At 37.7% G+C, this 16,082-nt stretch overlaps 1 long non-coding RNA gene across 1 annotated transcript in view; it reads left to right on the plus strand.

Moving 5' to 3' along the window:
- The window catches only part of LOC132654891 (uncharacterized), a 110,653-nt gene that overhangs the window by 43,969 nt on the left and 50,602 nt on the right, over positions 1-16,082 (plus strand). Inside the window, exon 3 of the long non-coding RNA XR_009592498.1 lies at positions 1,853-1,907. This is a non-coding gene — a long non-coding RNA (uncharacterized LOC132654891). The remainder of the gene's footprint in view (positions 1-1,852; positions 1,908-16,082) is intronic.

Below are 16,082 nucleotides of genomic sequence, written 5' to 3' on the forward strand. Positions count from 1 at the left end.
TGAGATATCCTGCATATCTGATATTTGCATTGCAATCCATGACAGTAGCTAAGTTACAGTTATGAAGTAGCAACGAAAATAATTTTATGTTTGGTGGTTACCTCATGAGGAACTGTATTAAAGGGTTGCAGTGTTAGGAAGGTTGAGAACTGTTGGCCTAGCCCGTGAAATTCAGGAATTCCCCTGCCTCCACCTCCCCATTTATGAGCTTACAAATGCATGCCACCGTGCCAGGCTTTTTGTGTAAATGACAGGGATCGAACGTAGCTCCTAGTGATCGGGAGACCAGCACTTTAGTGACTGATCTATACTTCCAGTCTCCAGATCTACCAGTTTCTAAAGTAGGAATTTTGTCTTGCCTCTATCCTGAGATATTTTTCTTTCTGAAATGAACATGTGTATTAGGCCAGCCTTCATAAAAACCTTCTCTAAGTTAGATTCACTCAGAACACTACAAAACCCATTTTAACTTCTGAATGTTTAGGCAATGATGTAATCAGGCAAGAAGCTGCATATAAAAGACCTTCAATCTAGTCATATCAAAGATTTTATTTGGCTTTTAAAGATTGATTGTTGTTAATATTTTTAAATGTCACACAGAAATCAAAGCTTTTTTAAACTAAGAAAAAAAAAGCTTCGTGTTTTCCCTCATATAAAGACCATAGCATACAATGCACACACACACACACACACACACACACACACACACTCAGAGCTGTTAAGTCTGAGCAAAGTAGAAAGGAGACCTAGAGAGGGTAATATCAGGCTATGAATAAAGACAGAGCACGGACACATGAATCACGAAAGAGGACATAAAGCTAGTGCCTTTGGAGTTTCCATTCTGGCATCAGTTTCATTTTTGTGGTAGATCTGTGAATTCAACTTTTCGTGTATTGAAGTAGCAAGGACCATTTTTACCAAAAGAATCCAACACGTTATTCTTTTGAAGTGGTAATTAGGAAATGTGTGCTTTTGTGTTTCCGTTTCATTGACTATCAGTGAAATAGAAATTAGACAAGACAAGTCAAGAATTTGTCCCATTGACCCATTTAGAAAAAATTAAAAAAATATTGAAAAAAATTGTCCTTGGGGAGGAGCTTCATACCCCGAAAATTTTCCTTTATTCCTTCTGTTTAAAACTGTATCAAAGGGACTGGAGAGATGGCTTAATGGTTAAGAGCCTTGGTTGCTCTTCCAGAGGATCTGAGTTTGGTTCCCAGCACTCACGTGGTGGCTCACAACCTGTTTTATGGGATCTGATACCTTCCAAAGCACAAACATGTAAGCAAAACACTCACACAGATAACGTAACATCAATATCTTAAAAACCTATATCAAACAGTACTATTAGACTTTCATTTAATAGTAAAGTGTGTTGCTATACATAAAATGTGGTTTTAGAAAAAAATCAAGTTCTTTTTTAAAATAATATTTTATTCCTAGTACCCAGGGGGCAGATACAGGTGGATCACTGTGAACTCAAGGCCAGCATATTCTACAAGCAAAATTTCAGGCCAGTTAGGTCTACACAGTAAGACCCTGCGTCAAACAAACAAACGATTGCAAGATAACAACATCCACTCACATTTGGTCTCCCTTCCCGTAGACAGAAGCCATGACCTCTGACATCTCAGATCTTTCTTTAAAATAGAAATGTGGACTTGGTAGAGGTTTGGATTTTGTGACTCCTGATTCTCACCCAAACCTGTACGTCCTCAGATCATGCCCTTCAAATAAACAGAGATGAACTGTCTACGCCTCGAGTCCCAATAAGTTTAGCTTTGATTAACACATTTTTCTTGTTCTCTTTTAGCACCCATGCTTAAAAACTAAGGTCCGTTTTTTCTCTTAGGCTTGAATGAAAATGCAGGATGGATTCTTAGCCCCAGTTGTGCAGATGAGAGATGGTGAGTATTTGAAAAGCATGCTCAGGTTTCCTAAACAGTGGGCTATCCCCAGACGGGATACAGCCTTGACTGCACTGGAGCAACCTGGGGCTGCAAGGCACCTGACAGGCATCTACAGGGGTCTGCAGTCTGTGCACCTGGAGGTTTCCATCCCTGCTCCTCCTCTGTACACACCCCGAGTCCATGTGCTTGAACTTGTTTTCTTCTAAAGCAAGACAGTCGGAGTTGCTAGAAGTTGCCTATACTTATTATAGAGCCCGTGTGCCTGGCCAGAGTCCTCAGCTTCTCAGGCTGGGGGGGAGGGGTGGGAATCCGTGGTTGGCTAATTCACTGTAATTAGTTCTTCCTCAAGAATTTTCCTAAAGTGTATTTCCTTTGCGTTTGCTTATGTAAAAGGGCTAGATTGGTTGTCCCAAGGGAAAATCACTAAAATTTACATTTCCTTACTGTAGAAGGTGCACTGAAGACAAGTGGTTGTGTATTGCCCCATTAGAGGTGCTGTAAACTAAATTCAGGTCTTCTGGGAAAGCATCTTAACTGCTAAGCTATCTCTCTAGACCCAGCTTTTCTTTCTTTTAAAAATAATTTTAATTTTTTAATTTTGTGTGTATGAGCTTGCCTATACATATATGTATACACACACACACATATACACACTCATACACATACATAACGACATATGTGGCTGATGTTCTTAGAGAGCAAAGAAAAGGTACTGGATCCTCTCCCAGAACTGGGGGTACAGATGGTTTGAGACACTGTGTTGGTGTTGTGACTCAAACTAGTATCCTCTGCAAATGCAGCCAGTGATCTTGAACACTGAGCTGTCTCTCCAGTCCACCCAGCTTTCTTTTTGAATTTTATTAAATGTACAGAAAAATTTGCAAAGATAGAGTTCTACTCTGCCAGCTTCTATATGAACAGTATCACACTTGTCACAAGAGTAGAATCAACAGGAACATAACTAAGCTAACTGAACTCCTCACTTTTTAAACATGAAATCTCCTCCCTTCCCTTGCTTTCTCACCTAGGGTCCCATCAGAAACTGCATTTATTTCCACGTCTCTTTAGGTGTTCTCAGCTGTGTGTCCTTTGGTGTCCATGCTGGTGCCTCATGATTTTTCTTGTTTATGGTGGCATTAATCATTTCAAAGAGTGCTGCTTGTAGAGTTTGGAAAAGTCTCTCAGTTTGGTTTTGCCCTGATGTTTTTGTCTCATGATCGGTTTGGAGTTGATGGGAGTTTAAGTAGAACAGAAGAAAAATGTCCTTCTCTTTGTGTACGGAGGGTAGATTGCCAACATGATTTGTGAATGACAGAGTTAACCTTGTTTGTGAGGTTTACCTCTGCAAATCTAGACCTGTCCTCATACTTGAAGGCAGGTCAGAAGGTAGGGGTCATGTAGAGGAGGTAGAGAGTTAAGCACTACTTTCTGGAGAGGGCATTGTATGAAAAACAGAACAGGATTATTTCTTCTCCCACTTATTTTCATAATGTCAGCTCATAGTTATGTACTCTAGATTTTGGGTTGCAATTTACTGCTCCATTATTTAGTTTGTTGCTTAAATAATTTTAGTTCTGGCCTTTGGAAACCATTTCATGTTGATTCAAAGGTCTCTTGACACATCCCCTTCGCCTTATTTATTATTTCTTTACTTTCCAGTCCTATATGCTGCTTCAAACTTATCTTCCTGATTTCTGACCTTAGCCCTATAATCACCCATTTCTCCAAGCAACCTTCATTCCTTTCATTGTTGAATAGTATTAAGAACCAACATCAAGGCACTGAGTATGCTCAGTACTCCTGGAAATCTATAATTTCTCAATGGGCATAGCCAGGAAACATATGTATGAACACGAGCCCATGTGGGTATACATTTACAAAATTAGTTTTGCATCTATACAGCTGTGTATACTCAAAGGTAAAGGTTCAGCAGTGAGAATGCTTCTGACTATAATCTAGCACTGTGCAGTTAGCTCCATTAATAACCTCCACTTGTGAGTATCAAATTGGCCATCGTTCTCCCAATGATTTACCCAGTTATTAATACCAGTGTACGTTTTTCTCATGTCCCTTGTCTCTAATCCAGGCTGAATAATTTAGTTTTTTAAAGTAAAGATGTAGACAGCAAAATACGTTTTAGCCACATGGCAAAATAAATCTCTCAGCATGTTTCCTTAATTCATCAAAATAGATAGGTATGCATTAGCAGATAGCACATCTGTGCACATCTAAGATGCTATGGATGCTATTTAAGGGTATCAGGTCTGGAGGATTTATGAAGGCAAATGCTCAAAGAGAAAAATATAGACTTGTAGTCATTCAACATTTCAGTACTAAAAGTTTGTTTTGTATAAAATAAAAATAAAAAAAAAACATGGCAATCATTAGTTCCAGCCATTACTTGCTTACAAAAAAAAAGAGCATATTTTATAAAAGGATAAATTTTAAAGTCACACAAATGAGATTTTATACTCTGGGAGTAGCAAAACTTATGGTAAATGATATTTAAGAAGTGAAATTATAAAATGCGATAGGGTAAGTTTAGGATATGCTGAAGCATTGCATAAAAAGTTGTTTGAACACGGAAGCAGCTTAATAAGTTTCTGTAATGCAGAAACAGTGTAAAGTGTTTCCGGAGTGATATAAATTCCAGTTTTCCTATATATGGTAATGTAAATATGTTACAAAAAGCTTTTCTTATCATTAGTGCAAGCAAGTGAAATAATGGCTGCCCTTCTAGGAAGGTCTACAGTACATTTGGAAGAACTGAGCACATTCACCAGTGAGTTCTGCTTTGGATCTTGTAACATAACCAGAGCTGGATATGTAAAGTTGAAGTTTGTATGGATATAAAGGACTAATGTGAATAAACAAAAGAAGAAAATGGTGAATAAAAAGACTAACGACATCTAAAAGTCAAAGTTAATCTAAGGTACTGATGTGATGTGTAATATGTCGTGGGTTTATGACATTTACAAAGATTTACAAAGATTCTACAAAACTTTCATGAAAACATGGCTCTTGCTTACTGCTGTCATTATGCCATCAAGTTCTGTAGCTAGTTATTCTCATATGGTAAAATGTTGCAGGAGGAGAGTGCTTCTAGGGAGGATGCCAGTGCTGTGTCAGGTTGTCAACATTCTTTTCTACTGGGGCATCATCTACTGCCAAGCTTTTGTCATCTTACAAGATGTAAGATTGGAGGACGGAAACCCCATGAGAAGCTCAAAAATCACAGTCAAGCAGAAGGTCTCAAGTTTCCTAATGTTGCGACCCTTTAATACAATTCCTAATGTGGTGATCCCAGACCATAAAATTATTTTGTTGCTACTTCATAACTGAAATTTTGCTACTGTTATGAGTAGTATCTGTAAATATCTGATCTGGGACCCCCCAAAAGGGGGCCCCACCTGGCCTGGAGATTCAGTGATATCTCAGTACATGAGATGGAGAGTGGGAGAAACAGTGGAATCATATAGAGAAGTTGAGAAAACCTACTTTGTTTATAGTATATTCCTGAAACATTTGCTCTAATAGTGATGCCTAGCCAATGCTTATTTTCTGTAATTTGTGAAATGTCCTTAATATGAACAAGCAATCACCAACTGACTTGAGGGGAAATATAGGCAATTGTTTGAGTTAGTAAAGGTCTTGGTCTGAGTGGTTATATGCTGGGTGATTGATAATCATATAGTTGTCACCTTGGAAGAAAAAAATGCAAAATAAAATTTCTGAGGTGCCCTTTCCAGATATTAAAAACTGAATCTTTAAAGGGTACAGTTCATCTTTGTTGTAAAAATGGCCATAAAATATTTCTTATTGATGTGCCATGAATCTGTCCAATTGGGTAAGTACAAAAATAGATTTTATCTTCCTATTCTTAGTAGTGAAATTTCTCTCTTTCATGATTTCAAGCTAAGGAAATGACATTTTGCATTCTGTAACTAAATACTTCCAAAGTGTATTTATATAATGGTTTCCCCTTTGTAAACATTTGCACAGCCATTGTTTTATCTTGACTTACCAAACAGGAGAACTAGAAAATCTGAAACATTTTTTAGGACTTCTGAAATAAAATGGTTCATTTATATGTTTTATCAATAATTTATTCAGATATTTCATCTCTTAACCTCAATGCATATTGTACTGTTACAGTTTTATTCCTAAGGTAAGATAAAATTTTAATGAACAGAAACAATGAATCCTCATCAGAAGAAATATTTCATTAATGAAAACTCATTTAAATTTAATCCAATCTAATTCAACCATTACTGGTATATGATCATGTCTTCTACTGAAGGAGCAGAAATTATTCATGGGGTGGAAGCCACTGAGAGCCTATCACCCTGCTTGAGAGGCAGGAGAGAGTTAAAACAAGAAGTAAGGAAGTCATGACACTGCAGAATGTGATGATGTAGGAGATGAAAGACTGCACTGTGGGAGTTCAAGTGCAGAAGGAGCCCTGAGCTGTAAGAATAGGAAAACATCATACGATAATGAGGTGATAAGGATGGGAAAAGCCTGAAAGAATAAACAAAATGTTGAGAAAAATGTTTAGATGGAGTCACAGAGACAGATGAAAGTACTGAAGCTGAAGAAGAAGACAAAGAAAGGAGGAGGAGATGGTGGAGAAAGGAGGAGGAGGAGAAGAAGAGGAAGAAGAAATTTAAAGACAAGGTCTTGCTATGTAGTATAGGCTGACCTTGAGCATGAAATCCTCATGAGAACCAAGTTTATAGCATGATCCACTAGACTTGTCTGAAGATGTCTTAGTGAGTTGAACTTTGTTTTCTACGATAATATCTGGAAGGCACCATTTTGAAAATGAGTGACAAAAAGAAGTATTCCCTGTTTTCACCATAATCTTACGGGCTTATTGAATTTTAGTCTGGAAATGCTATTCTAGAAAAATTGCAGGCCTGTCTGTGAACATAGCAGCTTTTTAGAGAAGTCAGATTTAGGGACAGTCTACTTATGTCTAGACCAGTACTTGAATCAGTTTACTGCTTCTTCTTCTTTTTTAAAACATCACAAATGTCAATGGTGCTTAAAAGTATCTTTATTTAGAATGTCAGTAATGAAAAATTGTGAATAACTGTTGTATTTGCATCTTTTAATGATGATAGGAAGAGGCCATTAGTAAGAGACAGCTATTGAACAAATTTTCCCATTTAACCTTCACAATGCACAGATAAACCCACTCAGTTACACTAATCTCCTTTCTCTCTGTGAGTAAAGTCATACACTGGGTAAACAATGTCCTTAGTCCTGCATTGCTAAGAATGACAGTGTCAAGACAAACTGAGGTGCCGAGATTTGAATCTATACTGCCAATTAGAACAGTTATAAGGCCTCCTTTTTAGACGAAGTTGTAAGGTCCTTCTAATCCCCTTAAACTACTTTTCTCTTTTCTCCGAGGTAGGCAAAGTATTTAGAACACACAAATCATATATACGAGGCTTTCTTTTTTTTATTATTGTTTATTATTAGTTACATTTTATTAACTCTGTATCCCAGCTGTAGCCTGCTCCTTTATTCCCTCCCAATCCCACCCTCCCTCCCTCAGCTTCTCCCTGCCCCTTTCCAAGTTCACGGATTGGGGAGGACCTCCTCCCCTTACATCTGGCCCTGTTTTATCAAGTATCTTCAGGGCTGGGTGCAAAGTCCTCCTCTGTGGCCTAGCAGGACTGCTCCTTCCTTGGGGTGTGGGGAGGTCAAAGAGCCTGCCATTGAGTTCCTGTCCCCCTTACTATGGAAAACCAATTGGTTATTGAGCTACCATGAGCTTCGTCTGAGTAAAGGTTCTAGGTTATATCCCTACATGGTCCTTGGTTGGAGAAACAGCTTCAGAAAAAACCCTTGTGCCCAGATGTATTTGGTCCTTGTGGAGCTCCTATCCTTTCCTCGTCATACTAACTCCTCTTCTGCTGAAGGTTTGGTTAGGAGTCTTAGTATCTGTTTGGAAACGCTGCTTGGTAGGGTCTTTCAGATGTCTTCTGCGGTAGACTCCTGTCATATGTCCAATGCACATCTCATTTGTCTTTCTAAGTGAGGATTGATCATCTTACCTCGTGTCTGCTTTCTTGTTTATCTTCTTTAGGTGTATAGACTTCATTATGTTGTCTATACATCTCATATCTTATATTATGTTGTCTATACACCTCATATATAGACCTCATATCTTGGAGGTCTATATAAGCGGGTATATACCATGTTTGTCTTGAGGCTTTCTTTAACACTTAGTCTGTAAGCTTTTAAAATATAAAGCAGACATAAAGTATATGGTTATAAGCACAGCAGGGGATGGTTTTATTAGCCTTTCCTAACAATGAAAAGAAACCTGCAGAATGAGAAAAAAAAAATTATTGCCAGATAAACATCTGACAGAGAGCTAGTGTCTAGAATAATACAAAGAACTCACAAAACAAAACAAACAACATAATTAAAAATTGGGAAATGGAACGAATAGAAAGTTCTCAAAAGAAGAAACATGAATGGATGAAAAATATTTAAAGTTCAGTGTCCTTATCCATGAGGGATATGCAAACTAAAACTGTTTTGAAGTTTTATCTTAAACTAGTAAGAATGGCTATGGTAAAAAAAAAAAAAAAAAAGAACAACAACAACAGCAACAAAAAGAACAAAAAACAAATAGCAAATGCTGGCATGGATGTAGAAGAAGGAACAATATTAATTCGTTGTTATTGAGAGTACAAAATGGTGCAGCTGCTATGGAAATCAGTGTGGAAGTTTCTCAAATGATAGAAATAGATCTAGCATATGATTCAGCTCTATTCCTCTTGGGCATATACCAAAAGGGCTTAATACCTCACTATGGAGATACTTGCTCATCCATGTTCATTGTGTCTCTATTCACAACTGTTATGAAATAGAAATAGCCTGGTAGCCCATCAGCTAGTGAATATAAGAATTGCATTTATGCAATAGAGTACTATTGAGAAAAATGAAAGTAGGAAATTCACAGGTAAGTGAATAGGGCTGGAAATAACCATTCCAGGTGACTGCCACTGATACAATAGTGGCACAAAAAGTGTAACCAACCACTTTTTGTTATGATTTAAGGTTTTCTTCTCAACTTGTGGCTGTCACTGTTAGTGAAGTCAAGAAACTAGCTGGTAGAATCTCCTAGGGAGAACCTACTCCTCTCATTTTGTAAATGGACATGACACTAGGCTCACCATTGCATCACTTAACTGTTGTCAGAGAAGATTCCTTTTGCAGCAGATGATGATTAGCATAGAGGCCCACAACTAGTTTACATACAGAAAATTAGAGACTGCAAAGTGCTCAGCTCTAAATGGAACATTTGTCTCATATCCCCTCCTCTCACGTTTTCAAGATCATTGCAGAAGAGGGGGTGAGACTATTGTAAGAGGCTGCCCAAAGCAGTGGACAACTACAGCGAGTTTTCGGAGCCAATAGGGCAGTTGGACGTATGAATTCACAGCATCTTTGACTACATGTACAAGATCAAGCCAGGAAAGAAAATCACAGCATGGATGGAGGAGATGGTCATGAAGTCCTGCCACTATGTGAGAGATGTTGCAACTGATGACTCAGATTTTGTTTAGAGTTTTTGTTTCGCCCAGGAATCAGCCCTTGAGATGCTACCCATCTTTTATTTGCTAGTCCTGCAGCAGTGCGTGTCTGGTAGGACTAAGTGAATTACACGGTTTTAGGAAGAAAAGAAACACATAAAGTGGGGGTCGGAACAATAATGGGAGTTAAGGGAGAAGATGAAGGAAAGCAAGGGAAGATTGGAGCTTATGCAAGATATTATATGTATCTATGAAATTCTCAAAAAAAAAATAAAAAAAGAAAAAAATATCCAACTTTGAGCCCTACCTCATCCCCAGACAGAAAGGGTTCCAGCGCTTACTATAATGAGTCTTTTATCAAGTGTTGTCAGGTAAGGCTTCCTCTCCTGCCTTGTTCCAGTTCCTTCACCTTTACTGGTCACAGCCCTAGACTTAACTAGTGTCAGGTGAGTGACAACCTGTAACTGCTTTAAGGGTAACTTTCCCTCTCTAAGCAGTTATCAGTTGCCAATAGCTCTCAGCTAGTGGTGGGCCTTTATGACCAACTCCTCCATTCATGCTCTGAGTTTTCCTGGCTTGATCTTGCGCAGGTCTTGTAGATGCAGTGAATCTATATGTGCAATTACCCCGTTAATTCAGAAAACAGTGTTTTGCTACAGTATTTAAAACTTAAAAAAAATTTTTTTTTTTTACATCCAATACATTTTGACCATACTCTTTTTCCTTACCCAACTTTTCCTGGGTCTTCACTAAATTCCTGCTTCCTACTTTGTGTTCTCTCTCTCTTTATCTCTCTCTCCCTCTCTCACACACACACAAAACCAAAACACCCATAAAGCAAACAACAACATCAAATCAAATGTCAAAAAAGAAAAACAAAAAATAAACAAACCAAAAATGGCATAAACAAAGAGAAACCAAACCCAAAACATGGAATCCATTTTGTGTTGGGCAGCTACTTCTGAGCATGAGGCCTGCCCTGAAGTATGGTTGATAAGTCCAGTATCACTCTGCTGGAGAAAGTTGATTTTCCCTTCCCCAGCAGGTATCAATTGCAAATAGCTTCTCTGTTAGGGGTGGAACTTTGTATCTACTTCCTCTTCTCCATGCTGAGATTTTTGTCTTGTCTGAACTTGCAATCATATGAAAGCTGAGGGTGAGCTTCTTTGATGGCCAAATGTAAAAATATTAGCAAAAGAGAGGTCCATGGAAAGTGAAACTTTTATCCACACACAAAATTGTAGCAAAACAAAGTGCAGATTTCCAGAGTAAGGTTTCAAGTGTACAGAGAGCTCAGATAAAAGCAGTAATTCTTTCCACATATCGCTCCTGTTTTAATTTTAATTAAAGTGAGTCTCAAGGTTAGTCCTGATCTCTGGTTGCACTTTAATTATTCTCCTAATGTTGTCTGTCTGTGTTATGATCCCTTTAACAGGCAGGAGGAAATAGACATTTAATTAACCAGATGTCACTCAATAAATCTTAAGCATTAGTCTCTGTATCAGAAGAGAGAGTGCAAGCCAGTGAAAAGAGGATTTGGGTTTAACATGATTAATGTGATGTAGTTTAGAGTTATTAAGACAACTGATGATCTCCAAAGTAAAACCAAGAATGTTCTTTAAAATTTGAGGTACAGAAGGAGTTCCTTGGGGTTGATGAGCAATATATGAATGAAAAACTAGAAAATGATGGTTTCCATCTTTATAGTATATATTGTTTTGTATATATATATATATATATATATATATATATATATATATATTGTATTTGTTTCAAAGTTGACACTTTGTTCAAATAAAGGAGACCAATTATAGAGTTAGATTCAGTGAGATAAACTTGAAAATGCCTGATATTTAGTTTAATAAATAGACATCTTTTTAATAATGGAATCTCAATTTTTATTCACTTTCTTCCAAGGTGTATATCTTTCGAGGGATGTTGGGTTTTTCCTCAGACAAGAAGATTATTCATGACCACTTGACTCAAGAAGCATGATTACTAGATCATGTGATAAGAATATGTTCAGTTTGCAAGAAAACATCAAACTATCTTCCAAAGAGGCTGTTCATTTTGCATTACCATCACAATGAGTAAGAGCTCTCATGTACCCATCACAGCGGTGGCATTTATTTCCCCAAGCAATTGGCAGAACCACATGCAATTTCAAAGTACTGGTCAATGATACATGAAGGAAAACCTACAGAGAGCTCTGAGATTTGTTTTTATCTCTAAAGAGAACATAAAAACTATAGACATACTTAATGCTTCATGGAATACTTTCAACCAAGCAAATATCTTGAGGCTAAGGATGGCTGTGAGCCTCAGAGTTGAAATAATGGGGAAATTGGATAACACAACAGAAAGTAGGGAGAATTTTTTTTTTTTTTGGATGACATTGTTGAATTACTCATCCCTGGAACTATGTATGTATAGCCAGACTTGTAGCTAAAGGATGACAATTCTTGTGACATAAACTTAAGGCTGCAATTTCCCTACTTTGCAAATAAAAATACTCTACTCTTTGCAGGGGTTACTATACCCAGGGTTTTACTTAACCACATCCCAGTTTGACTTACCCCCAATTCTGTCCTTAGATCTCCACCAAAAATGATCTTTCTTATTTTTGCCGAAATCTCATATTCTGTGTGAAATCTCTAAGGCTTCACTTAAAAGTCTTTTCCCTTACCTTCTGAAGGAGGGCTTTTCTTTAATGTTTGTTTCTTCTTTACTTTTTCTTTTATTAAAAATAGAGAAAAACATTTTTTTTCTCACATAATGTATCCTGATTACAGTTTCCCCTTACTCTACTCCTCCTCTCCCCCCTCCCACCCAGATCCATCCCCTTTCTTTTTCTCATTAGACAACAAATCAGATTCTAAGGGATAATAACAAAATAAAATATAATAAGATAAAACAAGTCTAGCATATCAGAATAAGAAAAAACAAAACAAAAACAGAAATAAAAGAGCCCAAGGAAAGGCACAAGAAACAGATGCACAGAGACTCCTTTATTCATACACCCAGGAATACCATAAAAACCCTAAGCTGGAAGCCATAACCTATACCCAAAGGACCTGAGGGATACAAAGTAAGACAGAGAAATATATACATTAAATAAAAAGTAAAGAATATGATAAAACGAAAAGCCCGACATGACATTATAGACAAGGAACCTTCAAAGATGTCATTGAGTTCATTTTCTGTTGTCCATCAACTACTGAGCATGTAGCCTGCCCTTAAGAGTAACCTTTTTCCCCCAGTGAGACTCCCTTGGAGAAAACTAACTTTTCATTCACAAGTGGTTATTAATTGAAGATTGCTTCTGGGTTGGGGATGAGGGTATGTGGCTACTTCTCCCATCTGGGATCCCATCTGGTACAGACCTGTGAAAGGCCCTGTGAAAGCTGCCTCAGTCTTTCTGGGTCCAGGTTATACTTCTCAGGATGATTTTTTCCAGTTCCTTCAATTCACCTGGAAATTTCATTCTATAAATACTGAATAATATTCTATTGTGCCAATGTACCACATTTTTTTAAATGCATTCCTTTGTTGAACCATATCCAGGTTGTTTCCAGTTTCTGACTATTACAAATAGAGCACCAATTTTGACTTGATGTGCCAGGGCAGGTTGTTGGTGGGGAGGGGCTTTTCTGAGGAAAAGGGGTGAGGAGAGGGGGAAAAGAGTTGGAGGGCAGGACCAGGAGGAGAGGAGGAAGAGCGCTATGATGGGGATGTAAAGTGAATAAATAAATAAATTGTAAAAAAGAAACAACAACAAAACAAACAAACAAACCCAAATGAGCATCAGTGAACATGGCTGAGCAAGTGTCTCCATGGTAGAATGAGGTGTCCTTTGGGTATATGCCCAAGAGCGATATAGCTTATCTAGGCCCATTCCCATCTTCCTGAGGAACTATCACAATGATTTTCATAGTGACTATAAGTTTTCAGTTTCACTAGCAGTCGATGAGGATTCTTCTTATTTTACATCCTTGTCAGCACGAGCTATCATTTGTTTTACTGATATTAGCCATTAAAGCAAAGATGAAATCTCACAGTAGTTTTGGTTTGCATTTCCCCAATAGCTAAAGATGGTTGAGCATTCTTTTAAGTGTTTCTTAGCCATGTGGGTTTCCCCTTTACACCATTTTTAATTTAGGTTGTTTTTTTTTTTTTTTTGATATCTAGTTTTTTTCAGTTCTTTATATAGTTTGGATATTAGCCCTCTATCAGATGTGTAACTGGTATAAAAAAAACCCTTTTTTTATTCTGTTGGGTGCTGCTTTGTCAGAACAATGGTCTGTCTTACTCAGTGACTCAGTGTTCAATTGCTGTGAAGAGACCGTTTCAGAGGTTTAGTCCATTGTCATGATGCAGATCACGGTGGCATGCAAGCAGACATGGTGCTGGATAAGTAGCTAAGAGTTATATATCTGGATCCACAGGCAGCAAGAAGAGAGAGAAACTGGGCCTGACTTGAGGTTTTAAAACCTCAAAGCCCGCACCCAGTGACACGCTTTCTCCAACAAGTCCACACATCCTAATCCTTCTCAAGTACTGCCCCTTCCTGATGACCAAACATTTATATCTATGAGCCTATTGAGGCCACTCTTGTTCAAAACACCACGGGATCCTTGTGCAGAAATTTCTCAGTTCCATGAAGTCCCGTTTATTAACAGTTGATCTTAGTGTCTATGCTATCAGTACGGCTTGCCATTGAGTTCAAGGCTATCCCTTACTTTCTCTTCTACCAGGTTCAGTGTAGCTCAATTTTATAGTTATATATTTAGTTATATATAGTTATATACATAGTTATATATTATATAAAAACTATAGTTTTATAGTTTTATATTGAGCGCTTTGAATCATTTTAGAATTGAGTTTTGTGCGGGGTGATAAGTATGTATCTATTTGCATTCTTCTCCATGCAGACATTCGTTTTGGCCCACACAATTTGTTGACACTGTTGTCTCTTTTTCCGTGTATATTTTAGGCTTCTTTATCAAAAGTCAAGTGTCCATATGTATGTTAGGTTTGTGCCTGGATCTTTAATTTCATTTCATTGATTGACATGTTGACTTGTCTTGTGTGTTTGTGTGCCAATACCATGCTGTTTTTATTACTAATGCTGTGAAGTACAATTTGAAGTCAGAGATGGTGATATCTCTTTTATGTTTCTCAATAGTTTACAAACGTTTATGTTTATTATCAGCACCAACTTTTACTCAAATTAAAACCTCCACAATGACAGTTCTTTTATTAATCAGGATTTTAAAGCTATTCTCTCTGTGTAATTTTATATGAAGCTGAAAAATGTCCTTTTAATATCCATAAAGACTTCTTTTGGAATTTTGATGGAGATTGCATTGAATCTGTAGATTGCGTTTGATAGGATGACCATTTTTACTAAATTAATACTATTGATCCATACGTGTGGGAGACCTTTCCGTCTCCCGATATCTTCTTAAATTACTTTCTTCAGTGTCAGTGTCTTAAAATTTTTATTATACAGGACTTTCACTTTCTTAGTTGGAATTATTCCAAGATATTTTATATTACTTGAGACTATTGTGAAACTGTTGATTCTCTAATTTTTTTCTTTGATTGTCATTTGTTCTACAGATTTCAGGTATGCTGTTAAGTTACTAGTCTGAGAGCTCTCATATTAGTAACATTTTTTTTTAACATAGGCACTTAGTGCTATTATTTTACCTTCATTGTGTCCCATAAGTTTAGATGTGCCGTGCATTCACTTTCTTTCAATTCTAGGAAGTCTTTAATTGCTGTCTTGAGCCATTATTCAGTCAGTAATGAACTGCTCGGTTTCCGTGAGTTTATACACTTCCTGTTGCTTCTCTTGTTGTTGATACTCAGCTTTAATTTGTAGACAAATAAGATTCAAGGTGTTAGCTCATTGTTCTTGTATCTGTTGATACTTGCTTTGTGTCCAAGGATGTGGTCCTTCTGGAGAAAGTTTCATGAAATGCTGAGAATAAGGTGTGTGTGTGTGTGTGTGTGTGTGTGTGTGTTTGGTTGAAATGTGTGTGGTGGTTTGAATAGAAATGCCCCCCCCATAGACTCAAGTGTTTGAATGCTTGGCCACAGGGAGTGGTACAATCAGGAGTGTGGCCTTGTGGCAGTAGGTGTGTGTGGTCTTGTCGGAGGAATGGCACAATTAGGAGGCGTGGCCTTGTTGGAGCAGGTGTAGTCTTCTTGGAGGAATCGTGGCACTGTGGAGGTGGGCTTTGAGACCCTATATGCTCCAGAAATGTCCAGTCTCTTTTTGCTGCCTGCAGATCTATATGTAAAACTTTCAGCTCCTTCTCCAGCACAATGTCTGCCTGCATGCCTCCATGTGTCTCGCCATGATGATAAAGGACTGCACCTCTGAAACAGTAAGCCGGCCCCATTTAAATGTTTTCCTCTATAAGAGTTGCCATGGTTATGGTGTTTCATTGCAGCAATAGGAACCCTAACTAAGACAATCTGTTAGGTTCATTTGGTTTATAACTTCACTCAGCTCCAGCATTTCTTTAACTTTTGTCTGGCTGATCTGTCTGTTGGTGAGACTGGGTTATTGAAATCTCTCACTATCTGTGTATGAAATTCCACA

This window comes from Meriones unguiculatus, chromosome 6 (assembly GCF_030254825.1).
Source record: "Meriones unguiculatus strain TT.TT164.6M chromosome 6, Bangor_MerUng_6.1, whole genome shotgun sequence".
Lineage (NCBI taxonomy): Eukaryota > Metazoa > Chordata > Mammalia > Rodentia > Muridae > Meriones > Meriones unguiculatus.